A 20,636-nucleotide genomic window follows, 5' to 3' on the forward strand; every position below is an offset into this window, starting at 1 on the left:
CAGAGGTGGTTTGGCTTAATCCTGGATTGGTTGATGCAGATTGTGGATTAGCATTCTATTTTTATGTAAGGTCTGGCTACTCTCCATTTCAGTCTCTCAGTTTGCACTCTGACAAATATCCGACAAATACTGCCCCAGTAGAATTTCAATTCATAATGGTTTGGAGCAGTGTCAGAAGAAATAAGCCAGTCTCACTTCTAAGAAAATGCATTCAATCTGATCGTCTCATTTTAGATACATTTTTTTCTACCATAATAAGTTTCTTCTTTTTATTACTATACTTTCTGCTAACTGCTATATTAACTAAATTACTTTTAAGCATAAAATTTTAAACTCATAAAAAATATATATATACATGTAGGGCCAAAACAGCCCTATTTCATTTTAAAGCATGTATGCAAGCTGTGAAAATGTTTCAGACTATCAATTATCTTGTCTTTTTACCATTATCACAAAAAATTCTTAAGTGCTCAAGTATATGACACCTCTTGATAGGAATATATTACAGGTGTACTTTTTAAATTCACTTGAATAAGGCTTTCAGTATCCCCAGGCATTCATGTTAACACAGATATTCTAGTCTATTACTTTAGGTCGAATGGCCAAAGTTAGCATCAGAGTAGTAAAAGCTACCACCACCCTAACAATTATTATTATCATTTATTGAGCCATTACTGTCTGCCAGGGTCTCTGTATATTCACATTTAAGTTTATTTAATCTTTGCAACACTTTCAACATAATTTAAAATAGAAAGCTAAATTGTATCGATTCATTTATCCATCAAAAAAAAAAAAAAAACATTTACTGAGTCTCTCCGAGGCCCAAGGATGATTGGCTAAAGTGGACATTGAGTCAGGAGTCAAATCCAAACCTGCCTGTATCCACTTTCTGTTGTAACCCAAATGCACCCGGTTTTCCTTGTGAGCTGAGGCTTATTCACAGGAAATACATCTTTTGATAGGCTCTAAATTATGGACCAGAATGTCCCTGATAAGGTTTTCTACCACTAAAATTAAGTGCAAATGCCACATAAAAAGAAGAACCCAAGAAGTAGAAGTTTATACTTTGTCTTTAATATTTTCTTCTGAAGTGATATTTTATCATTTTTTTCCAATTAGCAAATAGTAATCATGACATACTGCTGGAGGATGTTAAGTGGATGTCTATATGAGATATGATGATAAACATAAAACAGGAAAAAATAGATTCCATGTGTTGGTTAATATATAGGTCGACTTGACTGGGCCATGGGATACTCAGACATTTAATCAAACATTATTCTGAGTGCTTCTGTGAGGGTGTCTATGGATGGGGTTTTAACTTTAGTTATTTTTATATAACTTTTTATATACCAAAAATAAATATAACTAAATATCATTTTTAGAGATGGGTACAAATGTTTATTATATTATTTTGTGTTTGAAATACATCTTATTTAAGTGAAAAAATACAGTAAAGTTACCTGAAAGTCTAATAGAATTAAGGAAAAACTGTGTAAGATGAACACCTGCAAATGATTATATGAAACATGAAATGTTTAACCAGCTACAATGTATAATGGAAAAAAAAATCACTTTAAAAATAAATACAGGGCTTCCCTGGTGGCGCAGTGGTTGAGAATCTGCCTGCCAGTGCAGAGGACACGTGTTCGAGCCCTGGTCTGGGAAAATCCCACATGCCGCAGAGCAACTGGGCCTGTGAGCCACAATTACTGAGCCTGCACGTCTAGAGCCTGTGCTCCGCAACAAGAGAGGCCCACGCACCGCGATGAAGGGTGGCCCCCGCTTGCCACAGCTAGAGAAAGCCCTCGCACAGAAACGAAGACCCAACACAGCCATAAATTAAAAAAAAAAAAAAAAAAAGTTGTATTTGTTCTTAACAAACATTTGGAAAAAATAAAAAAATTACAAAAATTACAAAATTCCTAGGGATATTTTAAAAAGAAATGTGCATCACATGTGCATCACATTGATTGAAGAGACATAGAAATATGTACCTGAACAGGTAGAAAGAAAATTTTCGAATTCTAATTCTTCAATTAAGTAGTTTTACGGAATTTCAAATAAATGTCAGTGGAGATTAATTTGATATCCTATTGTGAGACTGCAAATTCAATGAAATTGTAAATTGCTGAATAGCTAAGATACTTAAAAAGATGTAAGCAGAAGGAACTTGAAATTTCAGTGATTAAAAGAATAGGTTACTTATGCAAAGATACTACTAAAACTTCAATGGATCATGATTCTGAAGAGATACAACAGTTTTCTTATTTATTAGAATTTCTATTTATAATTTTTATTTATATGAATTCAGTACACAGTTACCTTTTCATTACAAATAGCTACCCAGGGAAGAAGGGAGGTGTCTGGGCTCGGAGGCTCCGGTGAGCCTCGCGGTGAGCTGGGCGTCAACTTGCCCCGAGTGGGGAACGCATGCCTCAGCTGGGCCTGGGGGCGACCCGCGGAGCGGCTGGTCCAGTCATGGAAGACTACTGGAAGTCACAACCAAAGAAATTCTGTGATTACTACAAGTGCTGGAGAGTGGACAATAGGCCTAGCATTGAACTTCACGCAAGAGGAAAGAATCATAAGGAAAATGTGGCAAAGAGGATCAGTGAGATTAAACAGAAAAGCCTGGATACGGAGGCAGCAATGCTGCAATGGAGGCAGCTGCCCTGAAAGCATACCAAGAGCATGTGAAAAGGCTTGGCTTAGAGTCAGAAATTTCAGAGCCAAGCATATCACCAGTAACCAGCACTATCTCACCCACCTCTGCATCAAATCAGCAGCAAGAAAAGGGGCCCTTCAAGGGGCAGATGGGTAGAAGGCATAACCTCTGAGGGTTACCATTACTATGATCTTATCACAGGAGCATCTCAGTGGAAGAAACCTGAAGGATTTCAAGGAAACTTAAAAAAGACAGCAGTGAAGACTGTTTGGGTAAAAGGTTTAAGCAAAGATGGTTATACCTATTATTATAATACAGAAACAGGGGAATCCAGATGGGAAAAACCTGATGATTTCATTCCACACTCTGGCGATCTGCTTTCTAGTAAGGTCAATGAGAAGTCACCTGGCACCCTAGAAGAGTCCAAATCATCAGATTCACATAGTGATTCTGATGGGGAACAGGAAGCAGACAAGGGGGGAAAAAAAGGATAAGTCTCTACAGAAACACAAAAGCTAAAAATAAAGTTTAAGGAAAAAAATAAAAATAGTGATAAAGGAACTGAAGCAGAAACACAGAAAGAAAAAAATACCCAAGGGAAGAATTCATCAGGTCCAAATGAAGAAAAACCCAAAGCTCATGAAAAATCAAACCCATATGGAGAATGGCAAGAAATTAAATAAGCTGAGTCCCATGAGGAGGTAGATTTGGAACTTCCAAGCACTGAAAATGAATATGTATCAACTTCAGAGGCTGGTGCTGGTGGGGAACCCAAAGTGGTTTTTAAAGAAAAAACAGACACTTTTCTTGGAGTTGTGGCAGATGGAGTGGCCCCAGTCTTCAAAAAGAGAAGACTTGAAAATGGAAAATCTAGAAATTTAAGGCAACGAGGTGATGATCAATAACTGTAAAAAAAAGCTATTTGTACCGGCTTTTTGGACAGAATGGAGAATATACATCCTAAAAGCTCCTCTGTGTTTGTTTTACAGTACTTAAATGCTAAAAGTTTAGACTTATTCTAAATGTATTTTATGTGAATTTAAAATAAATCTTTTTTTATGTGCAAAAAACCCCCAAATAGCTAGGGAATTAAGTCAATCGTAAATAGTGCATAGTCAACTAACTGAACTTTTAGGGGGAAAAAAAAATCAGTTCTCCAGGGTCTCCATAAAACATTTGAATGCAGAATAGCTGGGTGCTGAATCCTCTTCCCTGAGCTGTTGCCATCACCACCATGTCAGGCTTCAGTCAAATACAGACAGTGCACTAAGGAAGTGGAGATCTGTGGCCACAGTCCCTGCAGGAGAAATCATCTCTGGACCACAGAAACCCTGGAGGAACCAGCATCAGCAACCAAAACTAGCAGCTACCCTTTCACTTTTTTAAAAAATATGAACAATCGTTATACAACCCTGGGCACATGAGGAAAATAGCTGCCAGAAATGATAATTTCATACTCTAAAATGAGAGAAAATCCACCAAAGAAAACAGAGCTACTGAAAAAATAAGAGAGAATTTAAAAAGTATCTAATTAGTATTCTCAGATCCAAGAGAACTGCAGTGGTAAAAACAAGAGCAAGTTACAAAGATAGGGAGGCAATGTAGCTGCAAGAAGAGTTCTTGGAAGTAAAAAGTATGATTGAGAAATGTCATAACTCAATAGCAATTCAAGAATGAAATGTATATTTCTAGAAACCAAATTTGTGAAGATCAACTGTATTAAAACTATGGGAAAGTGAAAAGATAAAATATATAGAGAATAGATAAAATATGTGCTTGTGAGATCTAGGCAAGCCAACAACCATTAAACAGCATATAGAAAGAAAAAAGAATGGAAATGAATAATCAAGCAAACTATATATGACAAATTTCCAGAGCTGAGGAAAACATTTTGGGAACACGAACACACACACACACACACACACACACACACACACACACACAAATCCTGTTAGAAATTTTGAATTCCTAAGATAAAATTGAAATGCTACAAGCGTCCAGATATACATACACACACACACAAAAACAGCACCAAAATGAACAAAAACAGCAAACAAACAAACAAAAACCAAGGTTTACAAAAGAAAAAGAAACACAGTGGCTCCATCACATAGGCATGATCGATCAGTAACTCCATTTCCAGCCTCTCTTCCTTCTCAAGAGAATGGGGGGGCAGGGCTGAAAAGTCCAAGCTTCTAATCAGGGCTTGGTCTTTCTGGTGACCAGCCCTCATCCAGGACCATCCAGGAGCCCACCCAGAGTCCCCTCTTTAGAAGTAATTCTATCACCCAGGAAATTACAAGAGGCTTAGGAGCCCTGTGTCAGGAACTGGGGCCAAAGACCAAATATGCGAACCAAAGATGCTCCTAGTGCTCTTATCACTTAGGAACATTTAGTTGCTTTGTGCCAGAAATGGAAGGAAGGCCAAATACGTATACGTTTCTTATTATAAGTCAAAACATCACAGAATCTCTGTTAGGGGCCGAGCTTTGTGTTTCTCCACCTTCAAGGAGCTCTCCTTCCACTAAGGCAGACAGGAAAACCAATGCGAAGCACAGCCAACGAGGACACACTGTGAGGAAGCTCTCTTTCCATGTGGTACAAGGAAGCCACCTTTTAAGGGATCCTAACCCAGCCAAAGGGATGTGTGTGGGGAGGGCACTATTGCTAAGGGTTAGTCTTAAGGGCTAGTAGGACTTAACCAACTCACAGGAAAGGAGAAAGCTTTGCAGGCAGATTAGAAAACAGGAGGCAAAAACAATACATTGTGTAGGAGGGAAGAAGTAGGCCTACAAGCTTAGCGGTTGTCAGAATGTTTACAAAATGAGTCATTACATAGACAGAAATGAGGACAAAGAGGTGAGTTGGGCCCAGATCACAGAGGGCCTTATAACCCTATGGTAAATAATTTGGAATTATTGGTACCAATTACCAATTATGGTAAATGCCATATTCTGCAGGGCATTGCTTTTCAATCTTTTGAAGTAGAATAACCCTTTATTCAAATAATATCTACCTGGATATCTAATATATAAAAAGATGAAAACACAGCGTCTTATTAGCATAATTATACAAGCTACAGTTGGTGACATCAGTTTATAGTCAGGCATTAAGTGCAATGAGGCCAATCCAATAAACCCCCAAAGTCTCATCCTTAGCATATAATTTATTTCTAAATTTAATTTTAGTTGTATATTAGCCAAAAAAAGTCTTAAATCATAGAGATAAAAGTTTGCAAATAGTCAATCAACAACTTTTATTAGACAGAAGCGGCAAAAGAAGCATTATTCTGGGATCTGAATGGAAAAAGAGCCAGCTTGAACACTAGCAAACCTGAAGCACAGGTAATAAGCTGACCAGGGGTCAGTCATTCAGGTTAGCCCCCAGGACAGGCCAAGGATTTGGTAGCCTTTCACCAATAACCTTTAAATACTTGCTTGACATTTATTAATGGCAGTGGTGGGGGCATTTGGAAGTTGGTTTTCATTCAGGAAATAATGTGTTTCTTTGTATCCGAAATTTTTTATTAGCAAGTAAGAAAATCCAAATCTAGGTATTTAAGCAAAAGGAAGAAATTACTGGAAGGCATGGGGGTTCCCAGAATTGACAAGAGGGTGGAAAACCCAGCCTAGAAAACGCACAGAAACAAAGACAAACCTTAAAGTTCCAAAATAAGGAAAAAGGGCAACTCTACCTTCAGCAGGAACAGTCTGCCCAGGATGCATTCATTCACTGCAGGACACCCTTCTCTCCACTGCGGAACATGGCAGCAGCTGTTGTGGGTGATTCCCCACCCACCCCAGGCATGAATGTGTTTTTAGCTGAGCTCAGGTCCTGAGCCCATTCCTGGCTCTCAGAGGATGGGCAGCAGGAGGCTGTTTCCCCCGAGCTTCTGTAGTAGAGGGTAAGAAATGGTGGCTGACAGGGAATGAGACCGTGCCCAGGGTTCAGAAGGTAGATGTCAGTCAATCATGGAGGAGAGAGATCCCAGAGGATTTCCCTCGAAACTCAGAAGGGAATGGGAATATTACGTATTCTATGAATAGTAGGGTCTCAACGTTTTCTTTCCACAATATCCTAGGGAATTCACTGGACATCACAGAGAAATAGTTGATTGGTAACCTAAGAAGTTTGGCATTTAGGTGACCTTTTCTCTGGCCACAATGGAAAAATGCCTGAGGTTGGTGCAAAGGAAGAGAAACAGCTAATTTCCTGGGACACTGTTATTCTGACTACATACCAGCTATTACCAAGAGGGACTGAGTTTCAGAAGTACTTGTTCCTTGAAACTTCAGTATACTCTATAAGACTCTTGAACCTTTCTAGAGAGGGCAATTTGGTGGATAAGTAATCAAAGCATAGAATAGAGTTTAGATGTTGAAAAAACAATCTTAATTTCAAACATTTACTGTGGGCCAGGCAATAGTCATATCACTTTACACATTCAGGTCACTGTATCCTCACATCAACCCACAGAATAGTTACAGTTGACCTTGAACAAGGAGGGGTTTAATCCAAGCATAATTTATAGTCAGCCCTCTGTAACAGATGTTCCTCCACATACACGAATTGTAGTACATACAGTACATACAGTACTACATACATAGTACTTACTATTGAAAAATATCCGCATATAAGTGCATCCTGCACTTCAAACCTGCATTATTCAAGGGTTGACTGTACTAGTATTACCCCTATTCTATGCATGAGGGATCGAGAAACAGTGAGATTAAATAATGGAATCATACAGCAAATAAAGAACAGAACCACGTTTCAAATCCAGACAGCCTGCCTCCTGAGTCTCTGTTTGTAGCCTATAAGCTACATTTCTCCTGAGGATCTATGGACTAAAGTTAATACCAACTACATTTGATGAAAAATAAAGAATTTGTGTACATCGAAAATAACTTTTGGAATTATTTTTCAGGTTGTTCATCACTCCCTACTAGATAACAATGGTTGCTCATATTCATGAAGAACAGTGACTAATAATTCTCAAAATTTTCTTTAAAATATAATTAATGTTTTTCTGCCACTTATGTGAAAATACATTTCCTACTATCCTATTATTCTTATTTTCTCTTTGATATTCTTTTGTAATTTTCCAATTCAAACATTTTCCTAAAATATATTAAAGATTATTAAATTTTAGAGATAATAAATCACTTGTTCCCATAAAAATAAATTTTATTTTTCCCAAATAAATAAATATCAAAATAAGGACTAGTGGGCAACAGATTACTTAGGTTAGAGCTCATGGTTACTGGGACAGTCAACTTCAGGGGAGTCTTGGCAGGAATTTCATTTGATTGGTAGTAAGGTCGCCTTATGTGGTTTGTAATTTATCTTGTAATACCTCAACATAGTTTGATATATAAAATAAAATATCCCATGAAAACTCCCATTTAAGTATGAATTGACCAGTGATTGCCTCCCATCCTTTGTCCAGCCCTTGTTCTGATATTGGACAATATTTCTTTCTATTCGGAGGATCAGGCAGCATCCCACGTATTCCTTAGGTCCCACACCCCAAGATCACCTCCATATTACACACACGGATTTTCTGGATCCCACTTATTCATTTTAGGGGGCTGGTGTTCAGGTTGAGTTTTACTCTGTATCTCAGAGGTGGTTAGTTAACAACTCCAGTTTTAGTTATGGTATAAAAGCCTATTATTCAGAAACGCACAATCCAAACATAGCTACCGTAAGTGCTAACACTGTCTTTATCCACTATGAGGATGTGTTAATTGGCATACCAGATCTTAACATTTTCCAAGATATGTCATTAACTAGAAATTTTTAAGATTCCACCCTTTCAAGAATCCATTGATCCCAGTGTCCTACGCTTTATGGATCAGAGCCCTGGACTTAGAATTCAGAAGTAGACCTGTCTGTAGCAAATTAATCAGAGAAATAGTTCCTCTCCCTAATCTAAACTTTAGCTGAATTTTGCTGCTATAATGTTGTCACATCTGCCTTGAGTGAACGTTTTATGTAAAGTGTGAGGATAGAGAGCAGAGACTTCAAGTCTTCAGAAGTGATAGTACAACTTTTTGTAATTTCTTGCTAATAGATGGTTTTACATGTGGCAGTCCAAGACTCACTTTCATTTTATTGATAAGACTTTCTATGGTGGGGCACAGTTCAAGGATTAGAAACCTATAGACCTCAGCTATCTCTAAAAATTAAAGAATGCTCCCTATCCACAAAAAAGGACTGATAATTCAGAATATTTGATCAGTTATGACAATTTGCAGCAGGACTTGATTGGGTCATGAACTGAGCCTTGCAGTTGTAAAGTATTTAAGATAGGTCAGTATCAGTGAAAACTGTAGGTTTTGTTGTTGTTGTTGTTGTTATTGATTTACCTTGTTTTGTATTAGAGCACTAAATACTTTGGAGGAAGAAGAACACATTTACATTTTGCTGATGATGTAAAGGGTCTCTCATAGAAATCCAAGTGTACTGGCATCACAGAGCTCCTATTCTTACTAGGGAAGTTTTAGTGTCCCTTAATATGCAGGCATCATGAACAGCTATGTGGTAGCCTGACCCTTAATCCTACACCAACTTCAAGGGGTTAAAAATAAATTTTATTACAACACTTTGATCTTTTAAAATGTATAGAACATTAAAACTATTTTAAACTAAAATTGTCATCGAGCAATTGCAGACTCCCTAAAGCACCTGTGTGCAACAACAGTTTGAAAACTGCTAGTGTAGGTGAAGGGAAATTACCAGAGAATTTTAAGGAAGGGAATAATACTATCAGATTTACATTTGAAGGATATGTCTAGTATCTGTGGGAAGAGCAAATTTGACCGAAAAAGACAAAACATAAAGCCCCATTAAGAAGGAATTAGAATGAGAGTAATGGTGATAGGAATGGAGATAAGCTGGATTGAAAATTTATTTAGAAAGTAAAACTGAAAGGATTTAAGTCATTCTACTGTCTTTTAGTCTCATTTGTAGTCTTTCCTAAAAGCCATTAGATTAACTGATGTTTCCATTGAAACTGGCTGCATGGTAATGTTAAGAAACATAGACTTTTGTTTAAATCCCTGATGCGGGACTTACTAACTCTGTGTTGTTGAGCAAATTAGCTAACCTCTTGATCTTCCATTCCCCATCTGTAAAATGGGAATAATAATTTCTACCTCACAGTTTTAATAGTGAGAAAAAGGAAAAAGTAAATGCCCATGTTAAATTATTAGAACAGTGCCTACGCAAACAAACAATAAAAGATCATTTCTTTCTCAAGAAAAGAACAGTTTAACTAGGACGATACAATAAAAGGAAAAAGGTGTGTTAATAGTCTGCATGCAAATGTAAAATAAGGGTGTAGGAATTAAGCAATATCTTCACATGGAAGCCAGGCTACTTAAGAGAGAGGAAGTGAAATGAGTAAGACAACGTTATTTTTGTTTTGTTTTGCTTGATTCAATCTATTTTTCCAAGTGGAATTGTGTGTATAGCAGAAAGTTCTCCTGCCAAGATAAAACAAAATGGTGAAAGGAGAGAAGACAAAAATGAATTACATGTGCCAAGAGGCAATCCTTCACAAATTTGGAAAAAGAATGATACCCTCTCCAGCAAGTTAGCTTGGCCTCATTAGATAGAAAAGTAAAGGTGAGGACATTGGATGAGATATACAATGACTTGCACTGACCAAAAGCCAAAGGTGGGTAGCCAAGTACAGCTGTTTCACCATATGAGTTCACTCACGGCTTAAGAGATGCAGCTCTCTGGGTGCAAGGGTAAAATCCCTTCCATGAGAAGCCAGGAAAAGCTTTTCTCAGGTCTTCCTAATCAGGATTGAGAATGAAATTGTTAGGGGAACCACTGACTGAAACCACTGCCCTGGCTAGGCACCATAGTAACCACCTGCATGAGTTACCTGACAATAAGAGGTCCTGGTAAGGAACGCAGAACTAACAAGCTACCACTAACCGGAAGAATTTGGGAAAGGTCAAAAAGAGACAGAAGACTCCAGTCCACATGTCCTACCAAACTCCCAGAATCCTTCTCACTGGAATCCACCTTGGCTGAGCAGCTGCGTGTGCCACCAGGAAGGACCCTGCATCAGACTGATTGGCCAGAGACAACCCGGAAACTAACCCCATCACCATAAAACCCGAGACTGCGAGCCAGACGGCAGAGCAATTCCCCTGGGTTCCCTTACTCTGCTGCTCTCTGCCCAGGCACCCCTTCCCAATAAAGTCTTTGGCTTTATCAGCACGTGTGTCTCCTCGGACAATTCATTTCCAAGTGTTAGACAAGAGCCCACTCTCGGGCCCTGGAAGGGGTCCCCCTTCCTGCAACAAGATGAATTATCAATATGGCAAAGCCAGAACTTTTTTACATGCCTTGTGGACATTTAATTCCCAGTCACGATTCGGAGGCTGGATATTGAGCAGAGAAGATGTAAGTCTGCACATGAAATCAACTTTTGCCTCTATTCAAAACGTATCTGCTTGATACTACAAACTGATTCCACTAAACTAGATGAAACCACTATAAATATCATAGCACCCATCTTTTGTTTCCAATCACAGGCAGCCATTTACCCCTAAGGAACAAATACTCTTTTTTTTTTTTTTTTTACCATTTTATTACCTTAGTTTTTTGTCATCAAGTATCATTTTTGTCACATAATTATTATAAGGATAAATTGTGCTGACCTTGGAATATCACCAAAAAGCAGAAAATCTGGGTGTGATTTTTTTTCTGACACAGGTAATAAGTTTTCATCATTTTTCTTTTTAGTTCATCTCAGTCCTGGACTCCTATAAAAATGGTTTATTGAGAAAATCAATAAAATGCCATTGAGACCAAATGGCACTGAGCCTTCGTATTATCTTTTATTCTCAACTGTTTTTGTATTTGATATTATCATTAGAATAATTAGAATCTAATATAAAACCCAACACAACCAACTGTCCCCATTTCTTAACCCAGGTACAATCATAGTGTGCCTGCCCCTACACCAGGAGTTTCTCTGGATGCCTTCAAACACAAGTTGCCATGTAAGCAAATACATTTGCCACTCCAGTCCTAGGCTAAAACCTTTGTGCATGGTCCCAAGCTTGGGTGTTTCTTTAGTTTGGCTGAGACAGCTGTAAATGTCTGATAAAGGATTTTGCTTCACTAAAACACAAAGAAATCTATCCATAAATGGTCGGTTTCCCATTAAGATTAGAGTCTACACTCCCAAGGTAGACCTAAATTGTAGTTTCATTCTTTCACAACTTCATTCAAAAATACTTACAGAGAACCTAAAATATGACAAGCACTCTGCCAGGTGCAGTGGACAAAAAAAATCCCTGCCCTCATGGAGGTTACATTTTAGTTGGATTGTAGGGACACAGTTCACAAAGGTATAGATAAAATATATATTATGACTCTTGGAAATAAGTGCTACAGAGAGAAATAAAGCAGAGAAGGGGACAAGAGAAACAGACAGAGGAACTGTCATGTTAAACATTGCATCCTGGGAAGTGTGAACCTAGAAGATACCTTTGAGCAGACCTGGAGGGTGTACAGAAACAAACCATGAAAAGCCTGGAGGGTTGCCTTTCAAGCAGAAGCAAGGGTCTCCAGTGTGTCTGGTAGTGTGTTCTGTGTTGGAGGAACAGCAAGGAGGCCAGTGTGGCCACAGGAGTGAGCCAAGGGAAGAGGAGTAGGTGGTAAGTGCAGAGAATTAGTGAGGGAGACAAGAAGGCAGTGGGGAAAGACTGAGGGAAGAGCAGGTTTGGGAAAGAAGATCAAGAGGTCTGTTTGGAGCATCTTAGGACCGAGGTACCTATTAGCCATCCATGTGGAATGATAAATAGACTGCTAATGATCAGGAGAAAATTCAAGGAGCAACACCTCCAGAGGAAGAGCTGTGATCAGCATGTGCTGAAGCCTAAGCATTGAAGGGACACAGAGGGGTTTAAAGAAATCTTCTTTCTGCAAAGAGGAATAAATGGTCGAAGGAAGCAGAGAGAGCATGGCACTGGAAAGCTTAAAGACACTTCTGGGAAAAGAATGGGGGTGGAGGGACATTTAAAGATCCAGGTGGAAGGAATATGTTAATTCTAAAGTGGAAAAAGGAACCCAATCCTAGTGTGAGGAAAGGAAGTAAATTTGTTAAAGTTCCAGGCTCAATTCTTCTCCTTGTATTTCTCGGTTAACAATAACAACAAAACACTCAGTTCTTCCGTGAGATGCGAGTGACATTTCATATGTATCTATCATAATCTGGGGAACACTGATGAGGCAGAAAGTACTAAGGAAAGGATGCTAAGTACTTCCAAAGCATCCTGTGAGACCTCCAGCAGGGACATGTAGATTAGGACACGTGACCATTTAAAGACCCTCATCAGACAGAGCCATAAGGGAGGGTGGCAGAAACAACCAACTCTCCTCACTGAAGGGCAAAGTCTGGATTTCCTGATGGCCCCACATGCTAGCAGAAACACACTTAGAGACAAGAAAGAACCACTTTTATTGCTATTAACAATAAATAATTATGCCTGCACTTGATTCCTCTCCTTTGTTCTAAAGAGCAGTATACAGAAAATCTTCCATTAGTGTAGTAAATTGCATAACATATCATCTTCAAAATAATTTCCCTTCTCAGTGACTGACTCAAAATTTAGCCTTGTTCAGAGTAATCCAGAATCAAATCTGCAACAATGAAGTCTGGATTTACATATTTTTTTAATGAAAAGATAGCCTTTTCCTTTTGGTTGTGATCTGTTATTCTGATCATCTTTGGATGAGGATTGGGAGAATGGAAAAGTCCATGAAATTGAACCCTATTATGAGAATCGTTGCCTAGAGCAGTAGTTATTAACCTGTTGAGGACCAAAGAGTCTATTAAAAGCCAGATAAAAACCATGGACATGTGATAAAAAACCAGAAAATAAAGTGCTTAGCCTATAGAGAGAAACACAAGCTTACATTTTCATGAGGCTCACAGTTATTTTACCTGGAAAACATTCAGATGCCTCATTAAATCAAAGGTCCTAAAGATGTCCAGCTAGTGGTGAGCAAAAAAAATAAAAATGGGGACCAAGCCTCTTGACTCTCAGGCTCTCCTTTGTGCCACACAGCTTTTTTGAGGGGAGAAAGGAGACAGAGTGTCAGAGTTCATAAACCGATTGTAAAATATAGACTCCTCAACTAAACGTAGTCTTCTAAACCTGAAAAGCTATCTATGTTTTAAGACAGAGGAATTTTTTTCTGCCCATCTTTAAAGAAAAGCTGTTTGGTAAAGATGGTTAATGTAAAGCAGCTGTTGCTTCTCACAAAGGAGGCTTGACAGTACTGCTGGATGAGTCATGAGTCACACATGAATATGGAATTAGCAAGATGATCATTTGTTCAGTTGTCAAGAATGAAAGTCTGCTGTGAACGTGCAGTCTTTGTGAAAACACCAAAGGAGGGAAGGCACTTTTATTACGAGCTAGAAACTTCAGACTCACCCTCACTAAGGTAAAATAATGTAGAGAGCACCTGATAAGGAATGCAAAAGGAATTTGGATTTTTTTTTTTAATGATCATAGAATGCAAGTAGCTTTTCTCTATAATCTGTAGGAAGTGTGTTTTTGAACCAGGGACACCCTGGTCCATTGCAGTACAGATGGACCTTCCTAGGATCTTCTACCAGCCTGGCCTCTGGAGTTAGGGGAATTGTGGCTGGGAACAGAGATGTAGAACTGAACTGATATAGACAGATATAGAACCAGATCAGAGAGTTAGCCCCTCAGATGTTCTGTGGATGAAAATTAACTTAGCTAAGTTTAAATGACTCTTACACTAGATGAGACATCTTAGACAGAACTCAGACAACCCTTCCTTCAAAAAAGAGTACGATCTATAGAAAATGGTCTGAGCCCTTGGGGAGAGGGTGGGGCATCTCAGATCTTTAAATATATAAATGTATGTCTCTGATTATATCATCAGAAATCACATCCTTCAAGGCTTAGAGAAGATCATGTTCATTAATAGAAGCCTGAGAGTTGTCTGAGAGAGTGCATTATGCTTTTTCTGAGGAACATTAAAAAAAAATAGCAGGAAAATGACCTTTTTGACATTTAAAAAATGTTATTCTTGATAAACATTTTTTGCCTTAGGGAGACATGTCTATTAAAGAATAAATATTAAGATAGCTAAGGAATGAACTATTCTCAAATCATACAAGTTATATTCAAAGCTTGGAAACTGATAGATTTTTTATTTTTTAGGTCAGTATTGAAGGCAATTTTAAAGTTATTCTTTAATTTACAGTTTTACACTGTTGATATGAAGGTCACATGGTAATGAGAACTTAACAAATGCTGTGAAATACAAACCGTGACACTATTGAACACGTGCAGTTTTAATCAGCTCCTAAAAGTTAACTTGTACAATCTGCAGAGAATGGTTAACCGTCTCTCTCTAAACTTGAGACGGTTGCATTACGCTCTCCGGTTTGTGCTATTCTAAGCTGTTTAGTTTATCATTTCTATGATACTCTAAGTCAAGTAAGGACAGCTTGATTTTGCTGATAGCTGATGAAACTGTAGAATGCTGCATAATTAGATAGAAGGGAAGTATCTTAAGAAGGAAAATAAACATCCAGGAAGTTATTCTATGGGAGGGGGAGGGTTGGGTAAAGGGATGTGAAAAATATTTCTTGCCCTGTTACCCGACTTTTCCAAGAACTTTGATTTAGCTTTTGTTTACAGCATTATGTTTGACATTCCTGAAAGTCTTTAAATAACTGACATTTGAATAGTGCTTTACGATTATGAAAGTGCTCCACACACACTATCTCCTTCAGCACTCCAAAGTAACTTAGGAGATACATGTTGTTGTTACCCCTTTTAATAAGGATGCTTGGGCTGCCTGAATTTAAATTATTTCCCCAAAGTCAATACATGGTAAGTGACAAAACTGGGAAGTAAATCTAAAAGTGTTCTGCTCTTTCACCAGTGCGATGTTGCCTTTCACTTGGGAATTTGTAAGCCTGAAAAGGAGAAGGAGCCAGTCATCTTGATTTGCCTAAACTATGGTAGAACCTCCTGGCTTGTACCTCCCCTTGCAGTCTCTCCTACACACTGGTGATTCCTAAAGTAGAAGCAATGAAGTCACTACCAACTCAGGATGCTCCGAATGTATTAGCCCAGGGCACGAGGGCTCTTAAAAACCAGCAAAAGCTCATTTGCAGTAAAAATAAAAACAGTAATAATAGTAATTACATGTATTTCCTGTTTATTATGCGGCAGGCACTATGCCAAGAAGTTTACATATATTACCTCATTTATTCCTAACCAAAAAACTCATAAGGCCAGTACTATTATTATATCCATCTTCCAGTAGAGGAAATATGAAAAGCTGAAAGATGAAGTCACTGCTTCAGGATGCCTTACCTTCTCTCTCACTAGGTACACAGTACACTGCCTTTCCTTCTCATTAAAAAGGTCAGAAATAGAAGGGTTGGGGGTCTACTGCATCTGGATCTAAAGAAAGCTGTTTTCACGTGGAAAGTGGAAGGATTGTGGCAGTGATGCATCATAGAATTTAAAGTGTTTTATAAATTTTGCTTACAAGCAAAGAGAAAGCTTAGAGAGTTTTGAATCATGTAGAAAAATGTTATCCTCAAAATCCAAGAATGAGGCACAACGGGTACAAGATGACCATAACCTTGATAAATTGGGATAGCACTCAAATTAGTTTACATAACTACACCCAACTCAATGCTGATTATACAAAACGATTCTGAAATACACTAAACATGTAAAAGTAAAAAAAAAAAAAGTAGAGGGGCAATTAAGCAGACAAAAGAAAGAAAAGAAAAAATGGAAATGTAATGGGATATGGCTCAAATTAATTTACATAACTAAATCCAACTATATACCAGTTATATGAAACACTTCTGAGATATATTGAACGTTTAAAAATAACAAAGGAAAAAGAAAACAATTAGCAAATGAATAGATGGGGAAAAGGAGAAACAGAAATATAAACATCAAACTGCACTGATATAACCAAAAGAGAGATTTGGTACTTAAACCATAACTGACTTTTGTCCTGAGTGATGAACACGTGTGTGACTAGAGGAACAGCATCTTTATACTGCTGTAAAAGCCTTGCTGCCACTAGAGGAGGAGAGAGAACGGCCCTGAAAGGAGGGCAGAGCAGTTTAACCAGCTTTTGTACAAGTTAGGACCAGAGAGTCTCAGAGCTGGTTTTGGAGGTCTGAGCTGGAAAGAGATTTTCTGAATTAGAAAATGAGGGTAATTTTTAAAAAATTATTTGCTTGTTATTTATAGCTCCTAAAAGGGAGGGAAAGAGAAAAGGGATGCTTAAAATTAAAATTTTACTTGTTTCTATTTGAGCCACGTAAATATCCTTGCTCAGCTCCAGGCTCTCTGTAAAACACAACACAGACACTTGTGCACTGTGCACCTGCTTCTGGGTGCAGGCTCAAAGTGTGTGGCTGTGTGTGCTTTTGCTTTGGGTGTTTCGGGTGACCACTGGTCAAATTCTGATTTATCCAAACACCTTGCAAGCTTCTCAAGATTTTGTCCTTTTTCTCTTGGACAAATAATAATAACAATAGTAATAATAAATTGTGAATGTTAACTATTATTCTCAGACATGCTACATGAACATCTTTGTGCACCTTCCTCAGACATATAACTTTCATGTGATTGTTAGAAACTGAACATGGAAGGCATGTAAAATTCATCTGAGAAATTTCCATCCAAATTTGTGACACTGATGTTACAATAAAGCAGAGAGAAGGCAAACATTACATTGTCTCAACAAAAAATGTTGTAAGATATGGTTAACCTCATCATGTTCAGTAATTTCTGCCTGGAGAGATTATACTGGGGTCTAAATGTTCTCCCCAACTTTGGATCAGATACCCAGTTTGAGGAAAGCCCCTATGCCTGCATCCATACCTCCCCAAACTGGATCTCTTTCATCTAAATCTTTAATTGTCTCAAGAAATAGGAAAACATCACAGAATCACAATTAGAGGTAAAGGCCATTCTGAATTATAGACACCACACATACAGACATAGAGGATATTTATAATTGCAATTCTCCAATTTTAGCAAAGAATAAATACAGAAACACAAAAATTCACCAGTCTAGATACTAAAGAACATTTTTTTCTCACCAGTGGTCATAAAATTCGTAATCGATTTGAACTTAAATAGACAAATAGGCAATCAACAAATCAGAATAACAAAACAGTTTCTCCACCATCTCTCATCCAAAAGAAAAGATCTCAATAAACCTTTAGTCTATTTACAGTGAGCAGCAACTAATCAGACCATAAAACAAATTACCAATCACTGCTGCCACCAGTGAGGAATAACAACTTATCTGTCTTTAACAAACCAAAAACACAACACAACACAGCATAACAGAAAATTACTGAAGAGGAGAAATTAAATTTTTTTTAAAAATCAGCCAAGTTCCACTATGACTTTGGAGTTACCATAATGAGACTCACCCACGCCTCCGGTGAGGAAGTTTATCCAGTTCTGTCAGGTACATCCATTGAGCATCTCCGGGGAAGCCTTTTAAAATTAGATAAACAATATTTAAGCATTGGGATAATAGTACAAAAAATAGGAAAACAATTCAATAAAAGATGAAATAGACTTGAGTTCACAGAGTATATAGTATAATTTAATATATGTTAACAGAGGCATTACAGATCAGTGGAAAAAGTAAGGATTATTCAATAAAAGACTGAGAGATTTAGGTATTTGGAAAGAAAACAAAATTAAATCAAAATCTTACAGTACTATCTAGTACAATCCAGTTCAAATATATTAATGGACAAAATGAAAAAAATCAATCATTTTAAAAACTATCAGAAAAAATAATATAGTTATTTTTACACTGTTTGGGGGAAAGACTTTATAACATACTTTATTTTTTTAACTCAGATGGATAGGTTTGATTCCATGATACTCTTGGTCTGTGGCATACTCTTGTCTTTGGTCACTTCAAAGCTCTCTTCTTGTCCTATCTTTTGTTTGTGGTAATGTTCATATCTCATACTCCATCCCTTACTTCCCTCCCAGAGAATTGTTTTGATGTTTTAAAATGTTGGTATTTTCCATTTCTACGTGTTCATGAATATACATATGTTTTTTAGTTTTCATAAATGCCATTATGTTATATATCTCATTATTTCGTTTTCTTCACTCAATATCATGTTTTCAAAATTCTGCCTGTTGCCATGTGTACAATTATGACTTTCTTCAAATTGCTGCATGATACTCCATGGTGGGTGGGCATGGAGTGATTTTGTGTTTTGTTTTTGCTTTTGGTTTGTTAAAGACGGATAAGTTATTATTCCCCATTGGTGGCAGCAATGATTGAAGATTTGGTTTTATGGTCTGATTATTTGATGAGCCCTGTAAATGGATCAATGGTTTATAGATATCTTTCATCTCTTGAATGAGAGATGACAGAATTTTTGTTTTGTTATGGATTAGTTTTATTGCCTGTTTGTCTGTTTGGATTCAGTAGACCCTTTGATCTGTTGCGGGCTTCACTCCAATTATATCCAACTTCTGACAATACAAATTATACTTAAATGATTTCACAGATGCCCTTCTGCGGGCCTGGGTGAGTGTTTTTCTTTTGGATAGATAGGCAAGAGTGCATGGTTGTACGGAAGGCTTATGTTTAATTTGAATAGATGGTGTCAGCTTGCACTACAGAATGACTGCAATTATCCGAATGGATTTGATAACCTTACAAATGATATAGATAAATTAGCAATTTTTTACCTAAGTGAGGCTAGAAGAGTAGAAGGAAGTTATTAGATTTCAGTCGGTAAAAGGAATGAATTTTGTCATCTATCACTGTAACTGTTGCATTATAAGCCACCCTAAAAATCAGTGGCTCACAAGCAAAGGCCTTTCTTTTCTTACGCACAGGTTTGTCGGGGGCTGCCTGCTAGAGCCTACAGATGACTTGGATATGCTTCCAGACTTTGAGTTAGGTTCTGATCTGTTCTAGTCATCTCTTCCCTTTCCTTGGATCTGTGGCTACCTGAGGCAAGTTATCAGTGGATGACAAGAGTTTGAGTAGGAGAACAGGGAGGATCATTGAGGCCTTAGCTTGGAACAAACAAACCACTATTTTGTTCATATTCTATTGGACAGAGCAAGTGACATGGTCACGTGCAGCACCCATGGGTGAGGGAATAGCTCTGTCATTTAACTGAAAGATTGAAAGATTGAGATCGGTAATCCAGTGTGTCACAGCCGACTTTCAAGGCAAGGTGAAGAATGTCGGGAAACTTCTCGATATTTCAGTAGTATTTCCCAGATACCAAAACAACTTGTAAGGGAAGGGTATAGGAGTTAGTATGGGCTGAAAGGGTCAGAAAAACAAACAAAAAAACCAGTTGGGAATGGAATTAAAGGAAAAGATAGATGACCACAAGTGTTTCCTCTAGGGTGAAGATTTTAGTTCATTAGGAAGAGAAAAATTGTATTTGGGGCAGTGTAAGGAGGTAATCAGTTGGACAAATGGATATCTATTTCCTCAATTAAGATGTGTAAAGGGTTGGAGGACATAAGAAATATTCAAGCTGGCAGAAGTAAATACCTTTTAATTCAAATTCTCTCTTCAAGTAGAAATACTTAGCAGACTTCTTTCTGTCTCTTTAAGCATTCCACATTTCTTTGAGAGTTATAGGGGAACAGGGGTCTAAATGAGTCCCTTGGCCTGTGAAGCTCAGTTTCAACAGAGTTTGAGCAGCCCTGTGCAAATTATCCTAGCATTTTCCCTTACCTCTGGATCACGTTCCTATTAACTGAATTATGCTGAATGAAATATAAAACACTTGAAACGAATGACTATGCCTTAATTAAAAAGAAAGAAAAAAAGTACCCACTTCCACATTGTTCTTCTTTTGGAAAAGGCAATTAGTCACATTTTAGAACACTTCTAA

At 37.7% G+C, this 20,636-nt stretch overlaps 1 long non-coding RNA gene and 1 pseudogene across 2 annotated transcripts in view; both read left to right on the forward strand.

The window, feature by feature from the left end:
* The window catches only part of LOC309643161, a 468,256-nt gene that overhangs the window by 122,039 nt on the left and 325,581 nt on the right, over positions 1-20,636 (forward strand). The window lies entirely within an intron of this gene.
* On the forward strand, positions 1,726-4,580 carry LOC309642528 (WW domain-binding protein 4 pseudogene; annotated as a pseudogene). Its single transcript has one exon. The product of its transcript is annotated as a WW domain-binding protein 4 pseudogene (transcript).

This window comes from Balaenoptera physalus (assembly GCF_965194825.1).
Source record: "Balaenoptera physalus genome assembly, chromosome: 14".
Lineage (NCBI taxonomy): Eukaryota > Metazoa > Chordata > Mammalia > Artiodactyla > Balaenopteridae > Balaenoptera > Balaenoptera physalus.